The following is a 20,591-nucleotide window of genomic DNA, read 5'->3' on the forward strand; positions in this document are numbered from 1 at the left end:
AGTGCTTTCACTTGCTGAGCAGTCCCCAAAAGAAGTCAACGGCCGATGCAACTCTATAGGTGATAATTTCAGGAGCCCCATGGAATAGAAAAGCACAAGAAAGTCTTAGATGGAGGAGGGGACCACATTGAAGGGATCCAGGGACAAAAAATACACACCACTTCAGTGAACCCGAGACCACTGGGAGGTGCTTTGATTCCAGATGCTGGAGGTGCTGATCCGGATGAGCCAGGATCTGCAATGAAGCCCACTCAACACCAGGTAAATGGAACAAATCTGGGTAAATCTATGGACCCCAAGTGGGGATCCAGTTGAAGAAAGGATGTTTAAGTAACATGATCTTCAAGCTTGCAGACAGGACCTCTTGGAGGAGCAGCAGCCAGACACATCACTGTTGTTTGCAGAAGGGGCAAGATCGGCAGAAGAGGACGCCTGGGCCAGAGGAGCAGAACTAAGAGGCCAGTCGGAGCCTAGAGACCCCAAAGAAGTCTGCAGAAAATATGCTGAGTTTCACGGGTGAATGGGCTGCAGTGTGTATTTCAACTTAGAAGGGTGCAGAAGTAAGGCTCGGACACAATGGTCACATGTTTTCGGGTATAAACCTTTATTTATTAATGAAAGGGTGGAAAAATGCCTCTATCCCTATAGCTAAGAAGGGTTTCCCGACCACAAAGAAAACTAGTGAAATTGCAAGGAAGTCCAAAGCTAAAAAGTCTGTCACTGTCGTGTCTCAAACCTACCTCTGTCCCCAACACTAACAATCTAAAGTAACTGTGCAAGGATGATCTCTTCTCAAAGGAAAACGTTTTTTTTGTTTTCAAACAGAAAAGTTCCCAGGGCCTGGTAATAAAAAGTGAGGGAAAATAATGTTAAAAAAATATAAGCTTCCAATGCTAGGTTTGTGCACCTTTGCCCTAGACTTCTTATCTGATGCTCATTTCATTAGGGCTCCCGAGCACCCTTTTCGCTTAGAAAAAATGTCACTGGACAGTTCACAAGGTAACGCGTCTTGTGTTTGTGTTTCTTTATCCGAGAATCTTGGCAAAGTTTGCTATCAAGCTTAAGATTACTTTTTGTCAGTACCAGGATTTGTTTATCCTCTTGCTCTCAACTTCTCATATGGGTGCAAGTCCCAGACTCACAATACTTTACACAGCTTGGTTGACTCTCCTGCCAAGCCAGTGTTTCCTCATTGAATGTCTCTTTCTATCACAGGGTCCCAGACTCTCGTTCCTCTTTGGGTGCAGATTCCAGACTTGCGGTGCTTGGTTGTAGCCCCTTGGTTCACTCTCCTGCCAAGTATACAACTTATTCAGGGTCTTAGACCCTCTTAATCTCATTTTCTGTTTTGGGTGTGGCTCCCAGACTCGCACAGCTTTGTAGTATCCCCTTGGTTCAGTCTCCTGGCAAGTATATAACTCACTTGGGGTCCCAGTACTTCTAACTCTGTGTGCCTCCTGTTTGCTTGCACCTCCGGCACCTCCCAGACACCCCATGTACCCGTTTCCTTCTTTCTTACAGGTTACAAAGGTTCCAGGGCAGCTGCGACCCTCTGCAAGGTTCCGGTAGTGTTCAGGCTTTGAGTGGGGTATGGGGCGGCTCGGCAGTGTTCCGACACGTCTCAGCTGCGCGTTCCCTCCTTCGTGCACTTTGCCAGGGCCTGAGACACCTGGAGGACTTGCTCAGCGGCAACCCGAGTAGTCCATTGCTGGCAGACCACATTCGGGTTCTCCCTTTCCTCAGTGCGGCTTCCCTTGCGGCTCGCGTCTGCTGCTTTCCTGCACGGCTCCTGTTGCTCTTCCTCAGAGGAACTTTCTCGTCTCAGTCCCAACTGAGCTACTTTAAAAGTCCTGCATGGACCGTTTTACTTCCTTGGACTAATCGGTTGTGGTAAGAAGCTAGACCGCTCATTCTGCTTTGACTCCTGGTCATCTTCACAGTACCAGTTCCCAAAATATATGTATAACACTTAGTACTTTCTGGTCTCTCAGTCTTCTCATGCACTTTGTTCTTACGGACTTCACAACAAAATATATTATCTCTATCTAGATAGGAGGAAGGAAGGCCTAGGGTTGAAAGGAATCATACTGCTTTCTCCGATGATGATCGTCCCCAATCCCATAGAGGGATTCCTTCCCCATGTGATCCTCCCTCGGTGCACCACCCCCAGGGGGACTATTGTACTGTGGAGACACCGCCCTGGCCCCATGAGGGAACCAAGCTGCACCTCACTGAGGAGACCCAACAAGGCCGAAACATGCCTGGGGTTGCTTGTGTTTCTGTGCAGAGGGGACCTGGCCTAGCAGTTCAGGCAGGGCTGCTCCCATTGGTGGCAGTACCTGACTGATTTGCATATGGCTGGACCCCTTTTGCAATGGCGCAGACGGGCTAAAGAAACGGTGGTGTGGAAGGTTGCCCAGAGCAACACCAGTGGTTCAGATTAATTCAAAACCTTCCACCCATCACTTTTTTGGTTTCAGTTTGTCTCCCTATGTGAGAGAGGGTATGCCCAGACGTGGGTCCCTTGCTCGCTGCGCCATAGGGAACCACGCTGCACCTCACTGAGGAGGCCCAACAAGGCCGAAACATGTCTGGGGTTGCTTGCGTTTCCGTGCAGAGGGGACCTGGCCTAGCAGTTCGGGCAGGGCTGCTCCCATTGGTGGCAGTACCTGACTGTTTTGCATATGGCTGGACCCCTTTTGCAATGGCGCCGACGGGCTAAAAAACGGTGGTGTGGAAGGTTGCCCAGAGCAACGCCAGTGGTTCAGATTAATTCAAAACCTTCCACCCATCACTTTTTTGGTTTGAGGTTTCTCTATACCTCATAGTGTCTGATACACTTTAAAGGTAACAAAAAAGGATTTACACGGGATGCAGATTTCAGTTGGCTTCTTACCTTTGTAAAAGAGTGAGGATACAATTGCCCTCAGTCTGGTACAGCCGATCTGATGCATGGATCAGGACTGTATTTGGTGGGTTTATATGGTGCTGGGCGACGCCGCATGATGACATCACGCCCGCGTTCATTAGCACGATGACGTCATCACTCCGCTGCGATGTGGCCATTTTTATTATATTTATGTTGCTTTTTTTCACAACAACGTTAATTCCCACGCTGCCTACCAGTCCACAATAGGTAACAACAAATTTGAGTGGTTTTAGGTGTGGCTCTTTTCAAAAAGATTATACCTGGTTAGCGCTTTCGTTCCCTTTTTTGTAAACCGCTATTGAACTATATTTTTAGTTACACATAAGGCTCTATTTGATTATTCAAATTGAGTATTCCTCTCTTAATGGTGATGAAATATATGGAATGGAGTCCACAATTAACCTTTCATGTATGGACTCCTACCATTTCTCTAGATTACATTACCCTTAGTCCCTATGTGGTAGCTGCTTTTCCGAGAGCACATATATAGCCACGTGGCACACTTGCCAAAAAACAACTTGAAATTGAGCAGAGTTTACACCATAGAGGCACTGATTAATATGATATGATGGGTTCTTTATAACGTGCTTAATACCCATGGGTTTCTAAGCGCGGACCCGGGGATCGAATCTGTGGTACTCTGTATCGTCTTGCTTCCAAGCCGAGCACGTTGCCCCCGAGCTTTCCTCCCGAGACTTTCTACCTTATCCTTATAAAAATGGAATACATGCCTCCTTTTTCATTGTTAAATGAATACAGTTTCCTTGAAATGCAAAACCAACTAAATACTAAGGCTCCTAATCATATTTACAAATTTGGCAATTCTCATATTATGATCAATAACAGTATTGAAGTTGGGAATAATTCTAGCCAATTGTAGATCTCATTATCGCAATTGAGCCCAGTGTTACATGTGTCCATCTGGCAAATCCACTTGGCTTCCTTTTGTCTCAATAGCAATTCTCCATTTCCGCCCCTAGGCAATTACTTTATCCGGTCAAATCCAAAAACGTTCAATTGTTCCACTGCACAGTCTGGGTGTTCCATGCAAAAGTGAATTGTAATAGCGAACCTCAAGTCATTGTTTCGGATTGCTGGTAGGTGTCAAAAAATTCTTGTCTTTAGTGCCCAAATTGTGCTCCCTATATAGAGTTTATCACAAATACATCTTATTCCATATACCACAAACGTACTGTTACAGTTAATAAACTGAAGGATTTGTTTATTTTACCGTTAGGTAGATTCACACTTTTGGTCCCATTCGCCATTTGTGGGAAAAGTTTGTAATTCCCACGTGTGTGTGCCCAAAATTGGGTCCAAATTAAGCATTCTGCTTAGGCTTCTCATTTTCAATGGCTTGAGATGAATAGGACTAATCATTTTTGATTTATGGAACCCTCTGGTAGCAGATTCATGGAGTGTCATCCAAATGTTTACGCACATTTTCATCCATTTTGAGGATGTGCCAGAATTTGTTGAGGATTTTCTGCATTTTAGATGCTTCTGAGCTGCACGTTGTAATACATTTTGTGGTTGTGAACTGTGTGTTGGTTTTGGGTTTATCCTTTAACAAAAATTCTCTAGTGATGTTTTCTGCTTTTTCCACAGCTTTATCGTATTTTTTTTTTTTTTTTAATCAGTGTATCCTCTTTGACTGAATTTTTTTATGTTGTTTTCAATGTTGGCTTGGTAGGGTCATTGAGTGCTACAGTTTCTTTTGAGTCTTAGGATCTCCCCATAGGGGCTATTGTCGATCACATGCCTCGGGTCATTGCTATATGCGTGCAATATGCTGTTTCCAAAGGTGGGTTTTATAAGTTTGTATGAATTTTGCCATTTTCTGTGTAGAGTTCTAGATCCAGGAATTGTTTCATGGTAGAGCTTTCATTCATGGTAAATTTGAGATTAGGTGTTCTCATTGAAATGATTGACATAGGTGGAAAGTTCTCATGCATCTCCTTCCCAAATCATAATGATATCATCAATATAGCGACCCCAGAATATGATATTTCTGGAATCGTTAAATGATGGGTGTTTCCAAGCATGATTGATCTCGAAGAAACCCATGAATAGGTTCGCATAGGCTGGTGCAAATCTTTACGCAATTGCAGTTCCTTGAAGTTGCCTATAGATTTGTTTTTTAAAACAAATATTATTACAAAGTTAAAATATTAACATTTGATTTAGCATGTTGTTTTGTTCCTTATAGGAAATGGAGCGGGTTTCAAGGAAGAATTCAGTACTCTTGATTCCTAAATCATGTTGGATGCTCGTGTAAAGTGAGACAACATCCAATGTAACAAATCTGTAACTGGCCTGCCATGGGATGGACTCCAACTGTTGAATGACATGTTTGGTGTCTTGAATAAAGGAAGCTAGATTTGATGCTAATGGTTGAAGATGGATGTCAATATATCGCGAAATTCTTACTGTGAGCGAGCCTATTCCATTGATAATGGGGCGACACAGGTGGAATTTTGTGCAATGTTTATGAATTTTTGGAAGAAGATATATTGTAGCCATTACTGGTTCCTGGGCATTAGTGTAATTAAATTCTTCTTCCAGAATTAAGCCTTGATTCAGCCTATTTTTTTGCTCATTTCAATGCATTCTTTGACCAATTCTTGAAGTGGGTTGTCTTTGAATTTTTGATAGCACTCCCGGTTAAGATGCATATTCCCTTCTTGGACATAATCAACTCTATTCATCAGTACTACATTTCCCCCTTTGTCCACCCTTTTGGTGATGATTGATTCTTTTTTAGAAAGATCCTGAATTGCTCATTTTTCATTTAATGTGAAGTTGTGATACATTTTTCCTTTTTTCTTTGATAAGTAGTTAAGACAGTTCATTGCGAATTGCTTTATGTAACAAATCAATCACGTTGTCTGAACTGAACACTGGTATGCATTTTGATTTTGGTTTGAGTGATGCTTCTTCAGATAAAAATGTATCTATTTGTAGTTCTTCAAAAAATCTAGTTGTAGTGAATTCTTACTCTTCTGTTAGGTCAAGAAGTTCAAAAGTATTCTCAACTAGCTCAACTGAGTGAGTAGATGGAGCTACTTTTTCAATTCTATAACGGTTTCTTCTAGGCGTTTCTTCAAAAACAATGTTACGTTTTAAATGTCAACAAAACTTGTAAACATACAGTTGTGTTTGAAAGTAGCCCGCTTGGCAAGAAGGTCCTTTATTCAGTGCATATTTTAAGGTTTGATTGATTTCAAGGTCCGGAAGGTTTAAGATGAGATCTATCTTGTGTTGCCATGTTGCTGCAATCTTGTCATCATTCCTTGTGTGTGTTTTCCGCTGTGATTTGGTTGACCCTCTCGTGAGATTGTGTTGGTTGTTGAGGTATTTTGCTTGATAGCCCATGTATTGAGCAACAGCAGGGAATAGCACACCAGGCCTCACACCAGGCCTCTGGAAGGATGCAATGTTCTTACACCAGGGACAGGTAGTAGAGCAGAAAAATGCCTTGCTGAGGTGGTGTTTGACTGCACCCACCAGATCAACGGGAAGGAGTGCTGCACATGGTTCTTACTGGTCACAGGAGAAGCAGTGCATCAAAGTCAGTGAATCAAGGGTTCCAGTGCTGCTTCTGCAAAGCTTCTGTCAACGTTTTGCAGGGATTGCTTCGTTCTGGAGTGCTAGCATGAAGTGCCAATGCTTGACAAGATACTGGTGAAGAGTCTCAGAGTACATTCCAAATACTGCAGAGAAGGTCTGACCCTACCCTCCAATTATCTACTCCGACCATTCAAAATTTGGGCGGTTAGCCAATAAGGAACAAGTTACTTACCTGTAACTGTTGTTCTCCAGCATGGGTCTGGCATGGATTCACATGCTCATGAATATTCCCTGTCGTCAGACTGGGAATCCTCGGTAAAGAAAAAATCAGTATCAGTTTCGTTTCTGATCTGTCTTTCTTAGTAGTAACCAATCACTGGTCTCTGGGTCATACTGTCCCCAGCCAATGACTGCCCTCTCCCTACGCCCCGCCCCTGGCAGCCATCCTCATATTTGGTAACATGTAAGTGGCAGTATGACCAAGTGAAGAGCCGCAGAGGGGAAGGAGGGAGGGTTTGCATGTGAATCCATGCCAGACCCATGCTGGAGAACAACAGTTACAGGTAAGTAACTTGTTCCTTCTCCAGCATGGGGTCAGGCATGGATTCACATGCTCATGAATATAAGAATACATAGCAGTACACACATGCACAACCACAGGAGGTGGCAAGGCTCAACATTAAGCATTACATAAAATTCAACATTAAGCATCTCTTACCTCCTCACCAGGCTCACCTTAAGCGAACAGGTTGCGCAGCACTGCCTGGCCGACTCTGGACTCCTCCCTGGAATCCTGGTCGACGCAGAAGAATCTCGTGAAGTTGTGCTTCGACCTCCACGTAGCAGCCCCGCAGATGTCCAGCAGGGGCACACCAGACAAGAAAGCCATGGTAGCAGCGATCGCTCTGGTCGAATGGGCTCTCGGACGGACGGGCAACGGTCGGTTTGCCAACCGATGACAGTGCATGATGCAGCCGGAGAGCCATCTGGAAATGGAAGCCTTCGAGAGAGCCTTCCCTTGGTTCACAGGTTCAAAGTTCACAAACAGATGTGATGTCTTCCGAAAACTCTTCGTTCGGTCCACGTAGAACTTCAGCGCTCTAACTACATCGAGCGAGTGCAAAGATGGAAGGAGGGGTGCGTCCTCAGCAATACCCTCGTCTCGTGGAAAGTCAAGTATGGAGGCTTGCAGGAAAGGGCCTAAATCTATCCCACGCGTCGTGCAGAGGTGATGGCCACAAGGAACGCTGTCTTCCACGACAGGAATTTCAACGGAGCCAAATGCAAGGGTTCAAATGGCGGGCCCATGAGCCTGGTCAGCACCACTTTGAGCAACCCACGCCGGGGCTGGAGCCTTCAGCGGCGGGAACGATCGAAGCACTCCTTTCATAAACTCCTTCACCAGGTGATGAGACCACAGGGACGACCGTCCTGCAGTTCTGGTCCATCAGGAAATCGCTGCCAGATGTATCTTGATGGAAGCATGAGCTAGTCCAGCTTTGGCCAGCGACAGTAAGAATGGTAGCACTTGAGGGGCTGTAATCCGTAGAGGGTTAGTCTTCTGTGCACGGCACCAGACAGAGAACCTCTTCCACCTGTGTCCGTAGCACTTGAGAGTTGAGGACGCCCTGGCCTTTGCAAGAACCTCTCTGCAGTCAGCTGGGATATCGTACCCTCCAAACTCTAGTGCTGCATGAGCCAGGCTTGCAAGTTCAGCGACCCCGGGTCGTGATGAAGAATGGCGCCTCCTTCTCTGGAAAGAGGATCTGCGTCCGTCGGCAGTTTGACTGGTGGGGACGATGACAAGTCCAGAAAGTCCGGGAACCATATCTGTCTCAGCCACCTCGGTGCGACGAGGATCATCCTGCACCGGGACCTCTTGAGTTGGTTGATGAGCCTGAGCAGCAACGGCAACGGAGGGAATGCATACAGGTACATGCCATCCCACGGGAACGAGAAAGCATCGCCCATGCTCCTCGGCTGGAGGAACCTGCTGGCGAACCTCTGGCACTTGGAGTTCGTCGCCGTCGCGAACAGATCGATTTGGGGCTTGCCCCATCGCCGGAAGATTTGATACACTTGATCCTGGCGTAGTTCCCACTCGTGGCACGAGCGCAGCTCCCTGCTGAGTGAGTCGGCAATGGTGTTTTTTTATCCCTGCTAGATGAAAAGGTACCAGAAACATCCCCTGGGCAACGGCCCACTGTCACAGATCCTGGGCTTCCTTGGACAGGGCTGGGGATCTGGTTCCTCCCTGCTTCCGGATGTAGAACATCGTGGTGGTGTTGTCGGTGAAGATCCTTACCACCTTGCCCTTGAGGGATGGGAGGAATGACTTGAGGGCCCAGAACACTGCTCAGAGCTCCAGTATGTTGATGTGGAGCGGCCTCTCCTTCGGGAGCCACAGGCCTCTCACGTGAAGATCTCCGGTGTGCGCTCCCCACCCCTCCAGGAAAGCATCCGTCGTCACCATCACCTGGTATGCTGGGGTCTGAAAGTCCATGCGCGCGTGTGACTTCGTTGAGCGAGATCTTGTCCTCGAAGCTGCCCGTCGCTTGCATTCAACGGGCGTCGAGGAACTCCTGCAGAGGGCGCATCCGAAGCCTGCACAGGCTCACCAGATAGATGCAAGAGGACATCATCCCGAGAAGGGACTTGATGGACCTCACTCTGGCCACGTCCGTGGCCAACAGACGCTGTACCTTGCCCAGGATGGCCTGTGTTCTTTCCTCCGATGGCGAGGCGAATCGCGCCACTGTATCGAGATTGGCACCCAGAAACAGCACAACCTCTGACGGAACCAGGTGGGATTTGGGGAAGTTGATGGAGAATCCCAAGTCCGTGAGCAGCCGGACAGTCTTTGCTGTGTGTTCGACGGCGAGTTCCCTTGTCCCTGCTCGGATGAGCCAGTCGACCAGGTAGGGGTAGACGTGGATTCCCTGCAGGTGCAGCCGCGCCGCCACTGGTGCCAGGCACTTGGTGAACACCCTGGGTGCCGACTTCAATCCGAACGGGAGGGCCTTGAACTGGTAGTGCCGCCCTTGGACTACGAACCTGAGGAAACCTTTGGTGTCCTTTTAGGATGGGGATGTGAAAGTACGCATCCTCTAAATCCAACGACGATAGGAAGTCGCGTTCCTCCAGCTGCCCAGCACGTGCTGGAGGGTGCCCACCCGGAACTTCTGTGCCTTGATGTATTTGTTTAGCCGACACAAGTCTAGGATGGGCCCCCAACCTCCTGTCTTCTTCCGGACGAGGAAGTATCTTGAGTATACTCCGGAGCCCCAGAGCCTCTTTGGGACGAGCTCGATGGCTCCTTTCTTGAGCATCGCCCTTGCCTCTAACAGCAGTTGAGGGACATGGTTTTCCTTCCTGGCCACTGGGGGAATTCGGGGGCACTTCTTTAGAAATTCCAGAGTGTGCCGTGGGCCAGGGCATCCAGCACCCAACGGTCGGTGGAGATGGACTCCCACACGCTGACTAACTTCGCCAGCCGGCCTCCCACTGGGGTGCTTCGGTGGGGGCCCGACGCAACTGCTGGTTCAGTCTTGCATGGAAGCATCCTTGCCTCCTTGCCCTCCCTGGCGACGATGGCGAGATCCACCTGAACTGCCTCGTCCCTGTAGGCTTCTTGCGACGAGGAGCGGGCCGCCTGACGGTAGGTCGAGGAGCCGCCGCCGAATCCTTTGGAGGCACCTTGCTTGCCTCCGGAGTTCCGAAAGGGCGGCCGCCATTGCTGCAGAACTCCCAAGGCCCGAGCCGTCTCCGTGTCGGTCTAAATGGCCTGCAGCGACTCATCCACTGTCTTTCCAAACACATTGTTCCCATCAAAGGGCATGTCCAAAACCTTGGCTTGCACGTCCTGGTGGAAATCCGTCGCCTTGAGCCACCCCCGCCGTCGAAGGCAAACGCTGTTGCCAAACTGGCGGAAACCGGTGTCAGCCATGTCCGTGGCCACAGTTATGGCGTGGTCGGACGCCACCTCAATCTCCTGTAGGATCGCCAGGGCCTCTGCCCTCTTGTCGTCCGGGAGGAAGTCCAACAGGGGGGCGATCTTGTACCACAATTCCCTGTCGTAGCGGGCCACAATCGCTAGGGCGTTGGCCGCCTTAATCGTTGTCGCCGCCGTCGAGATGACTCATCGTCCAGCTTCTTTCCCTCGCCGTCCGGTGGGGAAGTTGTAGATGAAGCCGATGCCCCCCTGCTTTCTTCTTGGCCGCTGATGAAATGACCGAATCCGGGGTCGGCTGTGCCCTAAAACACAACGGGGCGGCGTCAGGGACCCGGTACTTCTTCTCGTACCGGTCCCTCTTGGCAGGTGTCGTGGACGGGTCCTTGAGGAGGGCAAGTCCCTCGTCCCAGATGTCATCCAGCAATGGCACCGCGAGGACCGTCTTCCTCCTGGCCTCGCGCCGTTGGTAGAGGAAGCTGTCCTTCTCTTCGGGGCAGAGCTGAAAAAGCTTGGATGCCATGGCAATCATGGCGTGGAAGGAGCCAATCTCATCGGGCGGGGACGCCGTCGTCATCCGTCCCCGCCGTGGCCGTGTCTGTTCCTGTGTCGTCCCTCGGGACCGGGGAAGGCGACAAAGGCTGAGAAGGCCGTGAGGGCTGAAGGGGCATTGGATTAATTCTCCTCCTCTTGTTTTGAGGGCTTCCCGACGGACCCGGTACAGCTGGGTCGTCCGTCAGGGGTAGGGGCAGTCTCGTCCTCATCTCCGTGCAGAAGGCTTGGATTGCTGTCAAAATGGCCACCGAGTTGTCCTGCGGCTCGGTTTGCGACGGGCGTGCTGGGAGCGACGGTTGTTCCGCCACCACGGGAACCTCGTCATCGTTGCTACCCTCGCTCTCGTCGTACCCCCCGTCGGGATTCCTCCCGTGGGACCGGGCCTCTTCCAAATTCTCAGTCATTTCCTCCTCGGAGGTTGCGTCCGTGTCCGTAACGGCCACGGCCCCCCCCTCTTTTTCCACCGGGGTCTTCACGGGGGTCTTCTCGATGGGCTTAAAAGAGGATTCCCTCCGCGGAGGCAGGGAAACTCTGGGCCCTGAGGTCGTCTCCACTGGGATAGCCCCCACAGGCTTCGTCAGGACCGCAGCGACTCCCTTGATAGAGGCCTTAGCCAGGTGAATCAAGGCCTTCACCACCTTGGGTGCGCTTGAGGCCTTCACAGAGGGTCACTGCCTCGCTCCCCTTCGGCCTGATCCTTCGAGATCGACAGGGGCCTCTCCAGAAGCTTAGCCGGGTTCTCGGATTTTCTCTTCCCCGAGCCAGAGCGTTGGCTCGCAGTTGATGGCGTTGGTGAAGGTGCGCCCTGCCTGGCAGCCGAGGAGCCCGACAGCTCGGCGCTCCCGTTGCCCGCGGACTCACGGTGCTTTGCCTTTTGTTTGGCCCCCGTCGCCGGGGCGCCCTCACAGGACTTAGAAGACCGCTTGGACTTCTTCTTCTCACCTGCTGGGCTCTTGTCTTCCAGCCAGTTGGAGAGACGAGTCTGACGAGCCCTCATAGTCCGATCCGACATGTTCATGCAAAACGCACAGTCCATGTGCGTTTTGTCCTCGTGGAGGCAGTAAAGGCATTTTGAATGCGCGTCCTCCTTGAACACATTTTGTAGGTTGCAACCAGGCCAGATCCTGAACAGTTTGCCGGGAGTCGAGCTTCCCTTCTCCTGGGGCATGTTCTTCTCGTCCGCGAGGTAGGCATCAGAAACTTCTGGAATCCTCCAAGAAGCGTAACTCGACGAAACCTTCACCCTTGAGGGGCATAGATAAATCCGAAAAGGGTCCCCGTTGATCGGAAGTAGAAACGGTGGAGCTTGAGACTCGATTAAACCGAAAAATGAGATAAATCTCTTTGAAAAGTCGCAAAACGCAGTAAAAGCTCGAGAGCTATAGCACGAGGACTCCCAACACTTGAACATGCGGTAAAAATCTGAGGATGGCTGCCAGTGGCGGGGCTTAGGGAGAGGGCAGTCATTGGCTGGGGACAGTATGACCCAGAGATCAGTGATTGGTTACTACTAAGAAAGACAGATCAGAAACGAAACTGATACTGATTTTTTCTTTACCGAGGATTCCCAGCCTGACGACAGGGAATATTCATGAGCATGTGAATCCATGCCAGACCCCATGCTGGAGAACTACAGGTTTCCACATACACATTTTCGCAAGCATTTAAGCACACAAACTAGGGGGGCTGTGAATTCCCAGACATCCACCCACAGGTGCACACTTGCACACACAAACCAGCCATTTGTCAGCTCCTTGACCAGAGCTCTCATCTGGAATGACCCTTTATGGTCCTTCCTGGTAGCCATAAACCAAAAAGAGTACCAAAACCTAGTTCAATCGCCAGGTTACTGAATTTAAACAAACTATGGTAAAATGATCACATAAGGTGCAGCTACGAGACAGGGTAACACTGCCACCAACCCCCTGCCTGAGTAATCTTACTTGCCCAGGGAAACTAATGGGCGCTATCATGATAGCCCCCTCCTTAGGGGTATTTACATGTTCCTAAGGGGTACAAACTATACAGAGTTACAACCCATGTGATGCCTGGAGTATGACTTACTAGGGATAAAGGGACAGGGCATCACTGGAAAGAATCAAAATTCTCAATGGACTCAGTGTGCAAAAGAGAATGTACACCTTACACTTCGTTTTCCACAATCTCTAAGAGGAACTACATTACCCCACTGTAAGACAAAGTTGGCTCCCATCTTTCTGTACACCTGTGAGAAAAATTGTCCTCTTTGCAAGACGCAGTTATAAAAAATGCCTTACCCCACAGAATACCAAGGCTCCCATCCAATAATCATTGACCGGGATGATGATTTCTCATGAGGGTGCCCATCAAGTTTGTCCAAACCTAACTATTACATAGCAGAGCAGTCCGCCTTCAGTCTTGGGAGGAGAGTAAATTACTATCAAGATTCAATTATGCCCATACGGACAAAAGAATTGTGTGTGTGTGTGTCTATACATAAACAAACACACACACATATATATATATATATATATATATATATATATATATGTATATATATATATATACACACACACACACTGATAAAACACTTACATTATAATACATATACATCACAAATGTACAACCTCCACGTTGCCAACTCTCAACATTTTTCACCATATCACGGCATGAGACCTCTACAAGAACGGGGCAGGACAACACTTGTTTGGCTACCCTCATCCTATATCCGTTCCAAATAGAGCTACAAAATATCATTCTGCAAGGCAAGTGAGGCCTTGCAAGATAAAGTGATTGGAAAGGTCTGAAAAATATATACAGGAGACTTGGAACAAAGTCAATTTTAACAAATAGAATTCAACCAAAACAATTGGTAGCCAATAGCCCCAAAGAATGCAAGTCCTTCCCAATCCAATAGCCCCAAAGAATGCAAGTTCTTCCCAATCTTAGTACATTTAGAGGAGGCGGAGTGTTGGCCCTGCAGTTCCTGCGTTTGCTGTGCTCCCTTTGTTTGCCTTGATGCTGCTCTCTGTAGCTGCTGTCTGGAGGAGGAGCAACCCCCTTACACTTGCCTCTCCCGATGCAGAGTGTCGGCTGAGTATTACCTGTAGTGGTAGCCAATGGAGCCTCCTCCACCTGTCAACTGCATATTGACAACCCGGAGCAAAGCCCGACTCCTACTGCAATGTGAGGTGAAGAAACCTTATATGCCCAGGTCCGGCTCATCCAGTGGTCTCTCCCGCGAAGTCATGACGGCGGCCAACAAACTATTACCACCAGGTACTCTCTGTGAGGTCACTCTTGAATCGGTGGCATTGTGTGAATCACAATTATCCCTTACAGATTTAACACCTTATCACCTCCCTGCTCCACCTACCGCCATAACCTTAAGCCGGATCGCAGGGAATAGCGAAGAGACCTCCACCGACACTGCCTGCATGGAACACACAATTTGCCGTGTGCAGAGTCCCTGCGTATCGATGACGTTGTAGGGCAATGCGAAGGTGCGCAAACAGATCACCTGAGAACACCACCCAAAAGCAGATATTGGTAATGGTTGGCCCACTCAGTACTGAAAAGAATAAACAATAAGCTCACCCTTAAAGATGAGTATTATTCACAAACTCCAAAGTACCCAACTACTGAAAAAAAGAAGCAAATAGGTTGCAGACCCAGTGATTCTCAGATGGCATTTTAAACGGATACACTATTGTCATCGCCACTTAACCAGGCCCTTTTATGCGCGCAACAGAAAAATGTCACGAAAGAGACAAGTCTGATGATGTCGAGTTGGAGCCCCGATGATATTGAAAAGCAGCAATGTCCTTTTGTTAGAATCTAAAAAAGTGCTGCTGGGCAAAATTTCTCCTGAAATTGCTAGCGAAAGTAAGACTGCACTAAATCCTAGCACGAGCGACATGACTGCTTGTTCTGAAAATGACAATGTTCTACTAACAAGTGTAAGAACCACTCCAACCTGCTCTCAAGCGGCGTTGTGTGGAGTATCCAAAAGATAGAAGCTAGACCACTACATACCGATATGCCAGAGGTCGTCAAACAATCCATGGACATATCTGTAGACCAGCTCCACTCACACTGTGTTTTAAGATGGGTCTGAGGACTGGACTCCCCAAATGAATTCAATACTGGCGGCACGGCTAACAAATGACATTGCCGACTTAACTCTGCGCCTAGAAGCTGGACGTCAGAACGGAAAACGCCTATGGCCTGACCCGAGTGAGATTGTGGTCTCGGTCAATCCTTTACAAAATAAAAAATGTAAATTTATTACACCTGGACTGACCTCCCTATCACGGACTGAGAATGAGTTCTGCTCTCTACATAGCTCGCCACCTGCGGGTTCTTGTCACGCAAGTAACCACCATAGCCACAGATTCTTTGAAGCAAGTGCTCATTTTCACCAACAAACTAGCTCTAGCGACAAATCTGACGATGAATCAGATGCCGAACTAACTAGTGCGTCACCACATGAGACCGTTCCTAGGAACCTTTACATGTGGAAACACCTCTCAGGGAAACCCAATGATTCCCTGGAAATCCGAAATGATGGATTAGAGAGCAATCAACTTGACCAACTTCAATCCAACATAATCTCTGCAGTCTCAATTATGTTGTCCCCTTTACTTAAAGCTCTACGAAAATCTGAGCGATAACTATAAAGACCACACAACCCGGATTGCCTTAATGAACTCAACATTTATTCATACAGAGTCCTTCATCGAATTAACTAAAGAAAGAAAATCTAAGGACAAAGAACTGGAAGGTCCTGTCCTGAAGTCTTTGGTTGAGCTAGCCAAAGATGCGAAAGCTGACCAAAAATCTTCCTTGAAGGTGTATTTGACATTGAACCACTGCTCAGTCTGTTCTTTGACCACCAATTGTAAAACTATTGAGCTCAATGGCAAAACTTGGAACCTTTGCACTTTTTCTAACTGCGCATCTGACTGGCTCATCTGTGGCATCAAATGCCCATGCAATTTACTTTACATAGGCAAAACCAGCCGAGCGGTACGTTTAAGAATATGCGAGCATATATCTTGTTTGAAAAATAAAACTGATAACAAACCCCTCGTAGCTCACTACCTCTCTGAAAATCACAAATACACTGATTTACACTGGTTTGTTATTCAAAAAGTTCCATCACCCCCCAGAGGGGGCAATAGAGTATTATCTCTTAGTATGACAGAACAAAGGTTGATTTACAACCTTAACACAGTTAATCAGGGTTTGAATTCCTCCGTTGAATGGAATAGTTTGATGTCTTAATACAGTATCATCAGCCTTGATCTCTCTCTTACAATACCTCGTGATTTTTTCTTTCCTATGGGATTCTCTAGAGATAGAATGACATCTTTTTTTCTCTCCCACTTATATTGTTCTTTAATCACAAGTTTTTGTGCATATGCATAAAGAGAGGTTACGCTTACAATTAGAAACGTCTGCATTTAGGGCGTTTCTCACCAGGGGCATAGTTGGCCCTTCTGAGCCCACATTCTCATTCATTTTTCTATCCCGATGGACTCATGACGCACCCTGTGCTTTTATGTTTTGTACATTGCTTTCCATTGTACTCGTTTAACATCATTGCCAAACGAGTGCGCTACCTCTTTAAGAACAAGGTCGTTTTCGCTTGTTCAGGTGATCTCAACACGCATTTTACGTTGTGAGGTATTGAAACGCACATCCCATCTGCTCTCTCCTTCAGTTGGAGTGCAGTCGGGGATGCGAGCTGACGCTCTGTGCAGTACTTTGATAATACCGGTAATCCTTCTCTAACTACTTTTAGGATCCCACATACCCGCGTTCGCGCTGGGACATGTGACTTGAGTTCGATGTACAGCTTTTAGTTGCCTACCGTGGTTTATCCTTTAATTGCTCTACCTCTTTATCTGTAGAGCTGTGCTACTGACATGCCGTTAATTTGCTGCTCCATTGATTTAACAGCGACGCAACTAAGCTTCTTCATTGGCATTCTAGAAACCGTGCCACGAGTGTGTCTCGCGTTGTTTTACACTATTTAGTGTTTTGAGGTATACATAATACTGTTCTTTCAAATAAAGCATGTGCAGATTTCTCCGTGCGAACCACCTTAAATAGAAGTGCCTCTAACATGATGCTCTCTCCTATCTAGGGAGGGCGCCACTAGTACAGAACCTCGAGACTGCGGGACCGGCCATTTCTGCATTCATATTCGGCACAGCAGTTAGCCCCGAAGCACCATCCCTTTTCTTTTTTTCTAATTTTAAAACTAAGGAACATGTAAGGGATTAGTTTGGGTTTTGAACTAATTTCATTCCGTCCACTTTCTACAACACTTAATTTAGAGTGTAACAGAACTCTGTGGCAGAAATCGCGTAACAGAGTCAGTTCAATCATAATAATGCACAATACTAATGATATGGTCACTTTATATTTACTTTTAGAGTGACTTTTTGTGCTCTCCTGGACGAATACATCTAGATGTACCTGGCTTCAGTCTTGCTGCTCAGGGACCTCCAGTTTTGACCGCCACAAGTCATTTATTGACCCCGTGTGTCTTCTTCACACGTGATCCTATGATGAAAAGTAAGAGGTTGAACCACTTTATGTGTCACACTGTTATGTTACTTATTTATGTCTCTCTTTTATGATCTTTTCAACAACTTGGTGTAGACAACAAATATATGTCGCAATTGTCTCCCATAGTGAAACAAAGGTCTGTTAAATATTAAAATGGTTTGTTAATACGAGAATATTTATATGTTTTAGTTAGTTGCTTATACACATTGAATGTATATGTAAATTTAAGGGAAATGTTTGTATTACATGTGTAATACCACCTTTGTATGGACATCTGAAAAAATGTCCAATCCAACTTTTGGCCGAAACATGTCGACTTTCCACATCTCAGTAAACGCCTAAAGTTAGGCGTTTCTAGAAATTAGTACATAGGATTATAGGGTGTATTTATTTACCCACCTAGTCTCTTTTTTCCTTTTTCCTTGCCCCCTCCGCCTTGGTTGTTTATGTGTTGATACAAAGAACATTTGTTTGCTTTTGTGTCTTTTTATTATCTAGATGTATTAAATTGATCCTTCTTTTTTAACTTTTTATACAATTAAACTTTGTTCTCAGGTACGCGTTGGCATCCGACCATTTGTATCTGCTGACCTTTGTGTAAATGTTGTCATGTAGACATTTGTGAGTGTGACCATAAGTGCTTCAACTTCCTTTTAGGATCTCTGTAGTGAGGGGTAAGTAATTCTCAGTGCCGGTTCCCGGCACATTTTCTCTTTTTTTTCTTCTTGTGACATTGAACTACTCAGGAAAATGGAAGAACATACACTGTGTAAATCCTTCATCTATTTCAGTAGATCCTCGGCGAGACAGTCAACGCGCAACCAGCTTGACAGGGATACCCACTCAGTCCAACAAGGACATTGTGAATGCCTGCCCAACTTTACCCAGTGACAATCCGTAACTATCTGTTTCTGTACATATACATCAATCAGCCTGCCCAAATGTTGCTCAACAGTCAACATTCGATAATCCAAGTGGTAACTTGGAGCCTGACACTATTATCATAATTGAGAATGAAGAACCTCAACCTATGGGCAATGTTTCCAACTACTCAATATTTAGTTCAAAGCCCCAAGGGAAGCTTAAAAATGCTTTGAAAGCATTGAAAGCTAAGCAGGCAAAGGAAACAAAAAACATCCCCACATCACGAAGCTCCACGAAAACGTCAAGTTCCCAGAGCTTTGTAAGGAATCTAAAGGCACCACCAGTTGAAGCCCTGACTGCTTCAACCTCTGACCTTAGTAGAAAAAGAAATACCGTCATGATGATTATAAGGAACCTGCAAGAGCGCTTTCGCAACAAGCAGTCGATTTAACTCAACCAGAACTATTGGACAAGCTGTTGCTGCAGCTCTCAACATATGAGGAGGATTATGGTGAAAGCGCAACAAGCAAAGACCTATACGAGGTTCCAACGAAATAGCGCTCTGCGAGTGCTAATGATACTTCCATCATACACTCTCCTTATCTTACTTTAGAAAAGAGACAAGTGAAAGCATCTGCGTCAGCGACTGATTCCTTGCAGCCAGCAACCCTGTTGGCACAGATGCTTAGCCACTCAAAAAAATTAACTTCAAACTATCGGCTCAATCAGAAAAGGCAATCACAGGAGTTTTGGCAGCCAGAACTCCAGGCAATCACACAATCTATTTGTGATTCACAAACAAGGAAATCTGGATTGTATCCAGTACTACTAGAGAGAGTGCTCAGAGCTTATGATGGCTTCATTTGAAGTCGCTTCAACATCATGTGCTTTCTCCATCATGTACTAAAGTTAAGAGTGATTCACTCCAATGACATTAAAATTGTGGACTTTTTAAATGACGAGGAAAACGATAGTGTGTCTGTATATGGCCTCAGCTGCCTTGTCTGCTTTGCTTATAGACTCACGAGATGAACTGCAACCGCAAGGCTTCGACATAAAATATTCAGAGTCTCTGCAGCGCCCACGCTCTCCTAGGTCCCCATCAACTGCCAGACACTCCTGCAGCAGACGACCTACAACTACAAGTGAGAGTTCTGTTGAACACCTGCCGGCTTCAGACATACCCAGCTGCAATAGTAGAGAAAAGAAGCTCCAGTCTATTGACTTAGAATCTTTCAAGAACACTATAAAAGGACGTAATTCTTTCCCAGAAACGAAAAAAGTAGCACATCAAGATTTCGCTGAACAGACAATGCACAATCGCGGGACTGGCTCGCGAGAGCTTTGACCTCCACCAAATAGGATTAAAGCCAGACGAATGATGATCAGTGGGCGTTGGAGATTGGGTCATGGAACAACAGGAGCTTCGCCCACCTTTTCAAGGGCTTAACTCCCCTCCGATGTCCAATCTCAGGATTATATGCGTACAGGAAACTTGGCTCCTCGAAGCACCCATCCTTGATGGCTTTGTCATGCATCATAACAAAGCCGGAAAAGGCTCAGCTGGTATACCCTCGTCTGGTTTGATAATTCTCCTAAAAACAGCCTAAAACTGAGTTATTCCGTGAAATCCAGCCAAATCCATTCATCCAGATCCTCATCATTAATCTTAACGAGAGGCTTCTAAATAATAACTCAAAGCATCTGGTACTTTTCAACCTGTACTGGTATCCTGTCTGCGCAGAATCATCTTGCTTTTTCGATACCATGATGGTTTCGATTGATGAACTCTATGCAATCCCACACGAGACACTACTGATAATCTGCGGCAACCTGAATATAGACTGCTTAAAACTACGCCATAGGAACACTAAGTCTGATTCATCCAAGTTCAAAACTAAAAGCCTTCGATATCAGCAATGGTCCGAGGAGACAAAGATTCGACATCTCCATATTCTGAACAGGAATCTGCAAGGAGATTTTCTAGGTGCAAAGACTTGGCACAATGGAGATTTAAGTGCCAATCTTGATTATTTCTTTATATCTAGTAACAGGATGTCAAGAGTTGTGGCACTAAGAGTTCTTCCAACTTTAGCTAGTGACCACGACTCAGTCATACTATCATGCTCCCTGAAAGGCAAAACAAATCCCGATTTATGGACACAA

At 46.8% G+C, this 20,591-nt stretch overlaps 1 protein-coding gene across 9 annotated transcripts in view; it reads right to left on the reverse strand.

Moving 5' to 3' along the window:
• The window catches only part of EXOC7 (exocyst complex component 7), a 704,768-nt gene that overhangs the window by 55,577 nt on the left and 628,600 nt on the right, over positions 1-20,591 (reverse strand). The window lies entirely within an intron of this gene.

This window comes from Ambystoma mexicanum, chromosome 3q (genome assembly GCF_040938575.1).
Source record: "Ambystoma mexicanum isolate Mex_15411 chromosome 3q, UKY_AmexF1_1, whole genome shotgun sequence".
Lineage (NCBI taxonomy): Eukaryota > Metazoa > Chordata > Amphibia > Caudata > Ambystomatidae > Ambystoma > Ambystoma mexicanum.